General features: G+C 42.6%; 1 protein-coding gene and 1 pseudogene across 1 annotated transcript in view; one reads left to right on the top strand and one right to left on the bottom strand.

The window, feature by feature from the left end:
* The window catches only part of Frmd4a (FERM domain containing 4A), a 582,923-nt gene that overhangs the window by 26,548 nt on the left and 544,137 nt on the right, over nt 1-12,238 (top strand). The gene's annotated exons all lie outside the window — the stretch shown is intronic.
* Nucleotides 10,432-12,238, bottom strand: part of LOC121432561 — a 148,351-nt pseudogene continuing 146,544 nt past the window's right edge.

Genomic DNA, 12,238 nt, shown 5'->3' with positions numbered 1-12,238 from the left:
GCCGTGCCCTAGATGGTTTCGCTTCACTGACCCTGCCTCATCTACATGTCCTCTTCCCACATATGTGGTTCCTAACAGCAGCTCCCTGTCCTCTGGTATGTTCTTCCACACATAGGCCATTGTTCTACTGCTTCCTACCTTCCACCACATCTTCAGGTGTACTGTGACCTATAACATCTATTAGCACAAATTCAGTTCTCCGCAAAATAGCTAGGCAAACGTCAGAGTGTAATCCCAAGGCACAGGTGCCTTGCAGACAGATTTATTGGTTGCTAGGCTGAAAAATTGTGTCTTAATGATACTATGTGAAAATCTACATGTGAAGCTGAGACTACAGCCCTGTGCTAGAGTGTCTGCCTACCATGCACGAGGCTCTACGTTCTTTCCCTATCACCGAGTGGCGATGAAGCTACATGAAGAGTTGGCAATAAACATATATTCTCCTGCAGTCAAATGGCTGCTTTCATCACAGAGAGCGCTGGGTGCCCCATTCAGCAGAGGATTCAGCCATACAGATACTGAAGGCCAGTTGCAAGTTTCTTTGTGTCTTTTTTTTCTATGGAGAAAATAGCTCTCTTATCAAAGTCTGTCAAAACTGAGAAGATAAAAGCTGAACCAAGAAGATCTAGTGGCTGCCGTTATGCCTGTGCCCCTAATGTCTGTCACTTGTCTGATTCATTTAGGCATCTGAACATGGGGGTAGTGACATAAGATGTAAGTTGAAAGCTCTTTCTGTAAAGTGTTAGATAGTGAATATGTAGGATATGTGATTATCTTTGCAACTGCACAAACTTATCTCTGTAATATAAAAACAACCTTAGATAATGGTGAACAGAAGTTCCAATAAAACTTTATAGATAACAGTAAGGTGTTAGGCCATTGGGTTGCATTCCGGACATCTCAAATCCCTATCTAGCCCATGCCTTTCATTTTACAGATGCTAAAATGCAGACAGTGCATCAGCTGCTAATTTGTTACAGAAGTGATGCTAATGATCTCAGCCTGTCAGGGGCGGAGAGAAGGCTCAGTGGTTAAGAGGGACTGCTCTTGTAGGGAACTTGGATTCAATTCATAGCACCCATATGATGGCTCACAACCATCTGTAACTTCATTCTGAGAGGACCTAATGCCCTCTTCTGGCCTTTACAGACATGGCATGAATGTGGTGTACAGACATACATGCAGGTAGAATGCCCATCCACATAAAATAAATATTACCAACAATGTATTTAAAAGCTTATCAATTCACAAAAGCCCTGTATAAATACCAGCACTTCATGTTCCCATTCGTCTTCACCCCAGGCTCTACAAACCCTTTTCCCTCAACTCCCAGGAACTCCACCTTCATCCATGCACCTGGCGCTCACTCAGTCATACATAGTATTGTATACCTTACCTCTACTGCCAGATTTAAAGTCCTTACTTAGTGTGTTTTTTTAACAATACCACAACAACATTTCAAAAAAGTATTTCACATAAAGTAGGTACTTTTAGCGTATGCAAATATTCAGAAATAGCTGGGCTCTAGTGTGGGGAACACAAGATACTCGGAGTAGGTGCTTTTAGTGGATGTGGGATGGATAGAAGGCACTGAAAAGACAGTCTTTCTCCACCTCCCAACTTAGTTTTTCTGTGCTAACTCTAGGAATGTGTCAGTCAAGACTCCTGGCATGATTATATCTCTTAGCCTTATAACTCAGAGATCAAGTCATCATGTTTTGACTTCACTACTAGACCAGACTCCTGTAACTTTTGTTCCTGCCCAACCAAATACAGGGTGGCATTAAAATGCGAGGAATAAGGAAATGGCGGAGTATAGAAGATGCTTGCTCCCTCTTTCATTTTAACAGTCATGTGTTTTAGGATTACTTTATCCATCACTTTTGATACAATTATTATTTTCTAAATTGGAAGGCTGAATTATATAGATGTTCTTCTTTTATATACTATTGACCTTTTTAAAGAAAAAAAGATTTTTTAAAAGACAACCGAAAAGATCCTATGGAGATCTGTTATTTTCTGTTTACATCAGAGATATGGTTGGTGGGAGATTAGAAAACAAATTTTGTCACTGGGCAGTGGTAACGCACACCTTCAATCCCAGCACTCAGGAGGCAGAGGCAGGTTGGATCTCTGTGAGGTCGAGGCTAGCCTGGTCTACAAGAGCTAGTTCCAGGACAGGCTCCAAAGGCACAGAGAAACCCTGTCTCAAAAAAAACACAAGGAAAAAAAAAAAAAGAAAACAGGTTTTGTCACATGGTCTTCTCCCTTCAGCTGTTCCTGCATGGCTGCAGCACTGTGATCTACAGTGCTGTGAAGTTGTGTGCAGGCTCAGTGAGCTCAGTGCTCGTCAGACAATGTCATTCATGGCACAAAGGAGAATAGTGGGACTATGTACTTACAGTTACATATTTAGAAAGTTGAGAAGACTGGGAGACAGTGGGAAATAGTATTCATTGTATTAGCTTTGTTTGCCTTCGTGGCTCCTCTGTAGCACCATAATGAAGACAGAGAAGGGAAGAGGGAGGAGCTATGGTGAAGATGCCCAACAGTGGACTGGGAAGGAATGGAGCTGTGCATACTTACGATGTGAACGAGGAGGTAGACAGTCACTCAGGGAGGAGTCAGCTTTGGGCATACACACTCATCTACTTTAGCAGTTTTATAAGGACTCTGAGGTACGGCTGCCTTTCGCCGGTGTACCTGAGTTCCTCTGGGTGTTGTCTATATCATCCTCAATGTACTTGATCTCTGAGTGTTGCCTGTATTGTAAGGAGGTAGAGTTGGCTGATACTTGGGGCAAGTTAGAATCAGGTAACAAAGATATGTTGCTGTAACATAATGGCGCTGACTGCTAATCCATGAAGAAAAATAATTTATTTCTTCTGGTTCTGGTGAGAAGTTCAGGACTGAGAGGCTACACCTGATGTGTTTTTTTCTCTTGCTGCATCCCAGAATAGGACTAAGCAAGAATGCCAGTGTAAGTGTCTTTCTTGTTCTGAGGAGGCCATTAATGCACAGTGGGGAGAGCGCCCTCTGTGGCCAGAGGACCGTGTATTTCATCTCCTAGAGCAGGAGGCCTGCCTGACAGTCATCTTCTACCAAGTACTAGCCCATATTTGTGCCTTTGTCTACAGGTTCTTACCTGTGAGTAGCCTTGTTCAGTCAGCTATGAATATATTGCCTTGGCCAAAGGTGATCACAGGAAATATGCTCATCTGACAGTGTGTTTATGACTATATACTTCTCCAGGCTCCCTGGGCTGTTTTCCTTCTGGAGGAAGTTGAGTTATGACCAGGGTTGAATCCTCTGCAAGTCCCAGCACTTCTTTCTGTATTTTTTTTTCTTATAGCCAAGAAGATTACTTTTGGAAGAGCTATTATAAAGATCAAAGCAGTGATAGGGAGAAAATGAAAGTAAACATTCCTCTTTTAAACAATTATTCTTAGGCAAGGAGAGCTCAAAGATGTCCCTACCTTTCCTAGGAGATCATTGGGCTCCTTTGTCATCAGCCAGCTCTTCACAATGTTGAACCCCTCTTCTGCAGCTACTTTCAGGAAGATTAGGCTATTTGGAAGCTTACCATATTCAGTTTGGGCATGTCTTAGAATATATATGCAGATCTTTTCTCATTAAGTGTTATCTCTCTCTCCTTCCTCCCTCCCTCCTTCCCTCCCTTTCTCATTCTCTTTCTCTCCTCCCTCCCTCCTTCTGTCCCTCCCTCTTTTTCTTCCTCTCTAAACCTGGAGTACATGATTTTTCAGCTCTACCAGAAGCCAGCAATCCATCAACCTTCCTCTCCATAACCCCTCGACCTCAAATGATGGGGTGACAGCACACACACCTAAGTCTGATGCTGTATGAGGTTGAAGATCTGAACTCAGGTCCTCAGGCTTACCCAGCCCTCTTACCCACTGACCCATCTCCTCGGCTCTTTGCTCTTTTTATTCTGTGGAATGGAAATGAGGAAAAGCTGCATGACAGAACATGCCTAGAATGTGCAAGAATCTGTGTTTAACTTTGCACGTTACACCCCCAAAAGGTGAAAGAAGCAAGAATTCTGTATTTCTCCCTGTCCCTCTCAATGCACTCTTTCCAGAAGGACATTGGCATCCACTGCCCCTGCCATAGCCGGATTTTGTACGCTATGTCCGTTCCTATCTCCTAGTACCTGGCACCACTGGATAAAGGCTAATTCGAGGATTGGACAGTCCTTTGTGTCTGACGAGGAAACTCCTGCACTGGGAAGTAAGCTAAGTAAGGTGAGTTCCTTAATATCCTGGAGACTGGAGCATTGAACTGAAGGCAGATGCTGAAATGGAAAGTTCAGAATGAGCACAATAGGCCTCTTGTTGAATACAAAAGAGCAAAACAAAGCAAAAAATCAACCTATATCTTCTCTTGATTTTTCTGTTCCTTAATCACTCTTTATTAAATTATAGTAGATTAGATCTTTACTATAAGTTAAATATTTTAACTTATAGTTTTAGGGGAAAAATTCCTCCTTATAAATCAGGATTCCACAGTGACATGATGGTAGAATCATGGGAAACTCCCCCACCTTCCTGCATGCCAAAGAAAAATTACAAAATGCCAACCCCAAGCTGGTGTTGGATTCCCTCATTCCTTCTCTTTTTATGAAAACCCACTCAAAGACCAGAGTTTGTAGCACTCCATCCTCCTTGGTATCAGTATTTTAGGAAGGGAGGTAATCTCATCACTAAAAACACTAAATCTCTATCAAACTTGTTTCTGCATCTGAAAAATAAAAAGCCAGGAATCCTAGCTTAGTGCCTCAGGGAAGTCACTAGCCTGGATTGCAGATCCTCAGGAAACCTGCTGAGTGATGCAGAGGGTAGACATCGTGCAAATGGAGAACCCAATCATAGCCACCCTCAGCACACCTGAGCCCACTGTAACCTTCCAGTGGCCTTCCTGGGAATCAGATGAGAGCTGTTATTTAATAAAGCTGTGGCGCTAGAAAGAGCATAGCAGCAAATCTTACTGGGTGGATTGAGGCTGTGGTGACCTTTCTATGCTGTTATAAACAGTGTCAGCAGGCTAAGGAGATGCGAAAATGCACTTGCTGTTGTGGAGAAAAAGCTTCACGTCTTTGTTGAGCTCTTTGTTGTTGTTATAAACAGTACAAACCTCCGTTTTCACTGGTTCACTTCTTTGGATCTGGTTGAATTGGGGTCCGTTTCTGTTGCAATCACGATGCCAATATGAGGGGTCAGTGAACGATGGGTTGCAATACTGTGTGGAAATACTGCACTCAGCGTAAATCCACAGGCCTGGCTTTATTACTTAATCTGCCTCCAGCCATGAGACATGGAGGACGTTCAGTGTTTGTTAGCTTGTCTATTTTATTAGTCCACATGAGGCCATGAGGACCTCTGGCCTGAGGAACCCTGACATCCAGCACCACTAATGGCTTCGAGCAAAGATATAACAATTTCTTTTATTAAAAAGTGGAAATTATACACTGGCCACAAAAGAATATATCAAATATATGTGCAGCTTAAGGAAAAAGTACAGTAAATATCATTGTAGTTTCCAGTCTGCCGAGGACCAGTACTAGTAGCCTACAATGGTTCTCTCTGCTTACACCACCTCCTTTGTCCTACCAGAAGCTAAAACAGCTTCCTAAGGAGTGGGATGTTAGCCTGTGTCTTGTGTTAATTGCACCTTTACTTTTTTGTCTTATATTTTATAAACTTTATTATAAGAAAACATCACACACCAAAATTAGCTAGACCTAAAGATGTCTCAATGAACATCTCTACAGTTAGAGACAGCCATTCTGAAGCGATGGAGCTCCACATTGGATTCCATGCTTTCATTATCAAATATATTTCCATGTACTTACCCACCACCAAAAGCGAAAACTCAGCGACAGACTTAGAACTGGGAAATAGTTAGCTTTACATCTCTTTTATTAGCCATGCCCATTTTCTGCATTCAGTCCTTGCTCATTCCCCAGTAGTCTATCTTGCTCTCCTACATATTAAACTGAACCCCTTTTGGGGGTAGTTGTACTATGTGTGTAGCCATCTCCCAATAAAGTACTTGTTATTGACTAATTATGGAAGTGTGTGTGTGTGCATGCCCTTCATTTTCTTCTGTATCTCTGTGTTTGTGTGCATGACACATGTACATTTCACGTAGAGGACAGAGGGCAACCTTGATGTCATTTCTCAGGCACTGTCTACATTACTTTTAATTTCTTTGAGATAGGTTCTCTCATTGACTTGGAACTCGCCAAGTGGTCTATATCGCTGGGTGTGAGCTTTAGGTAATTGTGTCTCTGCCTCCCTAGCCTGGGATTACAAGTGTGCACAACCAAACTCGATTCTTTCTAATGCGGGCCTGGGGATCAAACTCAGGTCTTCCGACTTCCAAGACAAGTACTTTACTGACTGAAAAATCTTTCTTCTTCATCTTAACTTGGAGCTTCCTTTGTATTGACAGCAGTGTTCAGTTATGAATATGCCATAATTTATTCGCTCTGCTGTAGATGCACATCTAGACTGTTTCCAGAATTCTATCAGAAGGAACAAGCTGTTTGAACATTCTTAATGTTTCCTGGTAGCTATGAATTTCTGTGGGGTTCACAATAAGGAGTAGGATTGTCCGACTTTAGCCACTAAGGCATGCTGCTGTGTTGACAGACCTTGTAGTTTAACCAGTAGTGGGCAGGCAGTACTTGTTTTTGTTCATATTTTAATTTATTTCTTATATCTTTATCCAAACTTGGAATTGCCACCCTGATAACGTGGAAGGATTATCTAACTTTAAGGGTGAGATGATTTTCATCATTTGCCTAATTGTCAGTAGGTAGGGTGTTTTGTTCACAGGATTATTTTCATATAATCTAGTTCTTATCTTGTGCATGGTTTTCTACCTCTTGTCATTCTTATTAATTTTATTAGTTTCTTGCATACTTGTGATTCTTATAGTTTGGTAATTATAAACATAACACTTAGTAGCTTATATTTTCACTCTTCTGAACACAGAGTCTTGATCTAGCTAGAGTCAAGCTTGAACATCTTTTCTTCACAGATTATGTTGCTACATGTTATTTAATTTATTCAACATAAGGATGAAATTCTATTTTTTCTAACAGTTTCTTCACTTTCAGTGTTGGATTTAATGAAACCTGTCTGGGTCAGGAAGAGAGGCTACTTAATTTCTTTCGTGTGGAAAGTCCACATCATGAATGAATTATCTCTCTTTCCACTCCCTTTGCGTCCTCTGAGATCAATCAAAACTAAGTACTTTGGAGAACTCTGTTCCACTAGCCCATGTCCTGCACCTGTGCTAATACAGCCTAAATATATAAAGTATGATATCTGCAGGACCCTTTCCTTCCATGGTGCTCTTTAGGAATATTTTAATTGTCACTGTACTTTTATGTTTCCAAATATCTTATTTGGAATCTCTAATTCAAATATAAATCAGGTTTGAGAAAATGACATTTTCACTATTAGACTCTTAGTTATGAACTATTTAGCTATTTATTTAGCTAACTAAAGACTTTTATTGATGTTCTTTGACTTTTGCCATTAAGTCCCTACATGTATTTTGATTTGTTCCTGTGACGTATGTGTGCACCAGTGTCTGCCAGTTTAGTGGTATAGGTGATTTTCCTTTATAACTCATTGAATTTTGTAAGTTATTTAAATTAATCCTTTAAAATGTCTATTAATAGTTCACAAGTTCTTTTTGGCTCATGCTACTAACATTGTTCTTTGTCCTTGTTCTTCGGGGAAAATTGTTTATTTTCTTTGACAGTGCATATGGTGTTAACTGTGGGCTTTCCTCATATAAACTTTATTATACTGAGACAAGTTCCTTATTCACCCAGTGTTGTCAAGGGCAGCCCAGAGAATTAGAAGAAAAATTGAAAACTATGTAGATGACAAGTAATTAATATCCAAAATAGGTAAGAATCTCTCCTACAAATAGCAGTCATGAAACTAAGAGCAGTCCAGTTGAAGATGGACAGAGGATATAGAAAGGAATTTCTCTAAGAATGATGTCTTCTGTCCAGCAGGTATTCAAAAAAGATGCTCAGCATCACTTACCACCAGAAATGTAAGCCAAACTGCACCCAGCCATCACTTCATAGCTATGAGGATGATATTTAAGATGCAGAAACAAAACAGATGTGAGGCTGGAGGGATGGCTCAGTAGGTGAAGTGCTTGCTGCTCAGTGAGAGGACCTGAGTTCAGATCTCCAGCACCTACATAAATAACCGTGCATAGTGGCCCATGCCTGTCACCCCAGCACTGTGTAGGGTAGCAGAGATGGGCAGTTTCTAGGGGCTCCTAGATCAAACAGTTAAGAGCAGGATTAGTGAGAGAACCTGTTTCAAAAAAAAAAATGTAGGAAATGGTAAAGGATAATGCCTGAAGGTGACCTCTGGCTTCCATAGGCATGTGCACAGGTAAGTACGCCCGCACAGGTGTGTACATCAACACACACACACACACACACACACACACACCCCTCCACAAAAATAAATAAGTAAAATCTAAAATATTGTGCACCAAGCCTGATGGCATAGGCCTGTATTCTCAATTCATGAAAGGCTGAGGCAAGAGAATTGTAAATTCAATGCTAGCCTGGGCATAAAGTAAGAATATGTCTTAACAAAGCAAAACAAAATGGGAACTTCAAATTTTGTTGATAGTGTCAATCTCATGTTGTTTTTTTAAATAAATAAATACATCTGTAATATAAAAAAATATAGGTGGACAGATGTAAACTACAAGAAGAAGCCATTTCCACAGCACGGCTTTTCCGGTCTCTCGTAGGCTAATACATGAGGTGGTTTGCTTGGACTTTGGGAAATCTAATCACCCCACAGAGAATATGGTACACTTCCTGTTGTTTGTTAAGTTGTGATTGATTGGAACAGACCTGTTTCCCTTTCTCCCTTTGTTTCAGTTTCTTTCAAGACACACCTGTGCACTCCGGGAGGCCTGAGGACTCGCTCGATATTGGCTCATATGGCTTCCTCATGATGAAGTTGGGCTGCAAGCTTCCTCATGCTAGATTATTATCTACCCTTTTCAACAGGCCAGGTCATTCTCACGTTTCCCAGAAAAGATAATGACAATAACAGTCCTGGTGAGAGGGGATGCGTTTCTCTTCTCAGGCCCAGATCTTTCCATCACCCTGTCTTCAGTGTAGAAAATCATTTCATTTAGAGAATCTGTTTCTCCTGAAAATTGATTTGAAAATGGAAGATACATACCTCAGTTCTCCATGGTGATCTAGGGAGACTTTGAGCTTCTTGGACAGGTGCTATTTTGTCATTTTTGACATTACAGAATTATTGTCTTAACACCTGATGTCTCTCAAACTTAGAATTTACCTATTTCCCAGGTCTTTGCAAAAATCAGCGCAGGAACTGGCAGAGGCCTATGTTAAGAAGGTTAAGAATGCTGTCTCAGTCTGGGGAGGAGTCAGTAGCAAGCAGGGACACAAGGCAAGGCAGGAGAGGGACCAATTTCCTCACTGGCAAAAAGACAAGTATCTTGAGAAGAGGAACAGTAATATAGAGTTGATGGTGGCTACCTCTATTCCTGGGTTTGAGGATCAGGTAGTGCCACTGCTTGAATCCTATAAGGCTGTATGGTTCATCATCTTTGAAGATACTGATAAGTCTTCAGAACTAAAAACAGGCTGAAGACACTGTCAACGAATAATCTATCAGATATGCTATTGGTGACTTGTATATGCCAAACCAGGGCTGAGGACCAGACCATAAACAGGAAGGAAACAGAGCCTCTCTCTCATAGTAGGTCAACATCAATGACCTTTGAGAACATGAATGAGTCATACAGAGTATTTAGGGTGTATACAGGATATGAATGAAGACCTTTCTCTTTTTTGAAACACTGTTAAGAATCCACCTAACACTATAGAACCTTAGAACATCTTGGAATGCTTTCTAAGAAGCATGCTGTTTATGGTGCCACAAGCCATGTGAGCGATGCTTGCAGGTCTTTGGATAGCCCTTCAATAGGAATTACTGACATCTGGCCTTTCATAGGCCTTCCTCACCAAGAAGCTTCCTGGTGTAGCCTGAGTTTCCCTCCACCTATTCTTATGGTTGTATCTCTTCCCCCATAGCAAGTAACATTTTTTTACAGACTATAGAATGGCTTTAATGGACCACCACCACCACCACTCTGCCCAATACACACATATACACAGGCTGATTTTGCAAGATAGGAGAAAGCAGCTGTGTTCTATGTTACCAGTGTGGTTCACTCCTGGGCCCCTCAACGCATGGTGCTAACTGGGCCTCTGTGGCTCAAGCCAATTTCTTTTTTATTGTGGCAAGGTGGTCTAGATATACTTAAAGGGGAAGGTAAACTCCTCCTTCTTTAAAAAAACAGGATCTCTGGACTGTACGGTCACTTCAGTTGCTTTTTAAAGTGGGCTTTTCTAGAATGGTGGAAGCTACCATAGGCCCTACAGGCACCCACATGGTAAACTTGGGGCATGACAAACCATAAGTAGTGCCCCTTGCTTAGGTCATGATTGTGTAGCTCCGTCAGTGTCGGCGCTACCTCTTCCTCAGAGCCCATCTGGACTGGTGCCATCTTACAGTCCTTCTGGAAGAGCTTGAATCCCTTAACCATGCCACTGGCACTGGAGGTTGTCCAGTGCAGGGTAGCTGAGGTTAGGAAGATGTTCTGGAAGTTTCTAGGGCCCTGATTCTTGAAGCAGTACAGTGGTTAGCTGCCATAGTCTCTGGTTGGACCCTAGTCCTCCGGGCCCTCACAAGGCAGCCGCACACTCTGCTGCTTTGACAGTGTGATAACGCACACTGACTTCCCATGCAGCCTGTGCCTGTTCAGGTGGCTCATGGCCAGCGGGGCCTGGCTGCCATCTGCTATCTGTACCAATACGTTCTTGTTGGACAAGATCTTCCCCCATTGTATGTCACCACAGATGCAGAGAAGAATAAAGAGACTTTAAAGGGTGACTCTTTCAGGGTTCAGGTGATTGACCAGCAGGATGGAATCCCCAGCACCAGCCAGGCCTGGGATGGCAATTCAGACTGTTGTGGTTTCAGTTGCTGCACAAAGAATAGCCAAAGGGGTCAGCTCTCTATGGATGTTGGGAACAGAAAGGCAGAAGGCCGCAACCATGGTTAGGTCCAGGATCCCTAGACATCTCCAGACAGCAGGCCAGGGTAAGTGCAGTGCCTGTTTTTGTCATTGCCCTTGAGGTTGAGGCCGGTGACCTTGGAGAAGCAGCTGTGCAGCATACAGCAGGCTTTGTGAGTGTTCTGGCCATCCGTTGACAGGTCAGCATGCTGCAGCAGCTCCTGGAAGGATCTTGAGGATGGTGCTGAATTTAGAGAAAACCTGGTACAGCGCACCCAGAGTCTCTGGGTAGAACAGATTTTCCATGATGACGCTGAGCAAAAAGCTCAGGCCTGCACCGTGGCTGTTTCCATATCCTTAGCCTCAGTGGAGACAGTCAAGGTCAGGTTTTGCAATGGCATGGAGTTCATGACCTGCAGACCCTCCTAAGCATGCACCTGGTTGATTGAGCTGTCAGTTCAGAGCTCTTTCAAGTTGGAGAACTGGATGTACATGGGCTGTCCACACAGCATGGAGCCCCGTGGACTGCAGTAGTTGAGAATGGTGTTGGCAACTTCCTCTTTATAAGTCTTGATGAAGGACCAGTTCTTTCCCCCTAGCATGAGGAGGCTGTTGACTTTCCCTAGAGAAGGGCAGCCCTAGAGAGATGGCCTCTCCCTCAGTGATATCACTGAGCAGCTTCACATGTGAGTGACTCTGGAAGAGACTCCTGCACAGCTGTCTCCTTCAGCTTCTTGCTATTGCTTCCAATGGCTGTTGCAGCTGAGCTGCTGTTCTCAATGGCAGGGCTGTTGCGTGCACACAGAAAGAGCTGTGGTATCCTGGCTTTGTACTTACAACTACATCTGGGAGGATGTGCACAGAGAAGATAGGAGTGGGATGGAATGGAGCTGCAGTAATCCCAAGTAGAATTTTTTAAAGGTGACTTTTAGGTTTGCTTCACATAGAGGTGATGAAAGGGTTTCCATTTTCTTCATTCTAGGGAAGGTTAAGGCTTTCAAAGGACCCATTTTCAACAATTTTGGACAGCTGTTCTGGGGTGCTTCCAGAACTGCTGGAAAACACAGGGGCTGAACTTCTGCATGGTGTGAGCTCCAGAGTTACTAAA

Source organism: Microtus oregoni, unplaced genomic scaffold, assembly GCF_018167655.1.
Source record: "Microtus oregoni isolate MIOR12 unplaced genomic scaffold, Mior012 000035F_ref0000213, whole genome shotgun sequence".
Classification (NCBI taxonomy): domain Eukaryota; kingdom Metazoa; phylum Chordata; class Mammalia; order Rodentia; family Cricetidae; genus Microtus; species Microtus oregoni.
The sequence above is the reverse complement of the archived record's forward strand: the minus strand, read 5'-3'. Positions and strand labels throughout refer to the sequence as shown.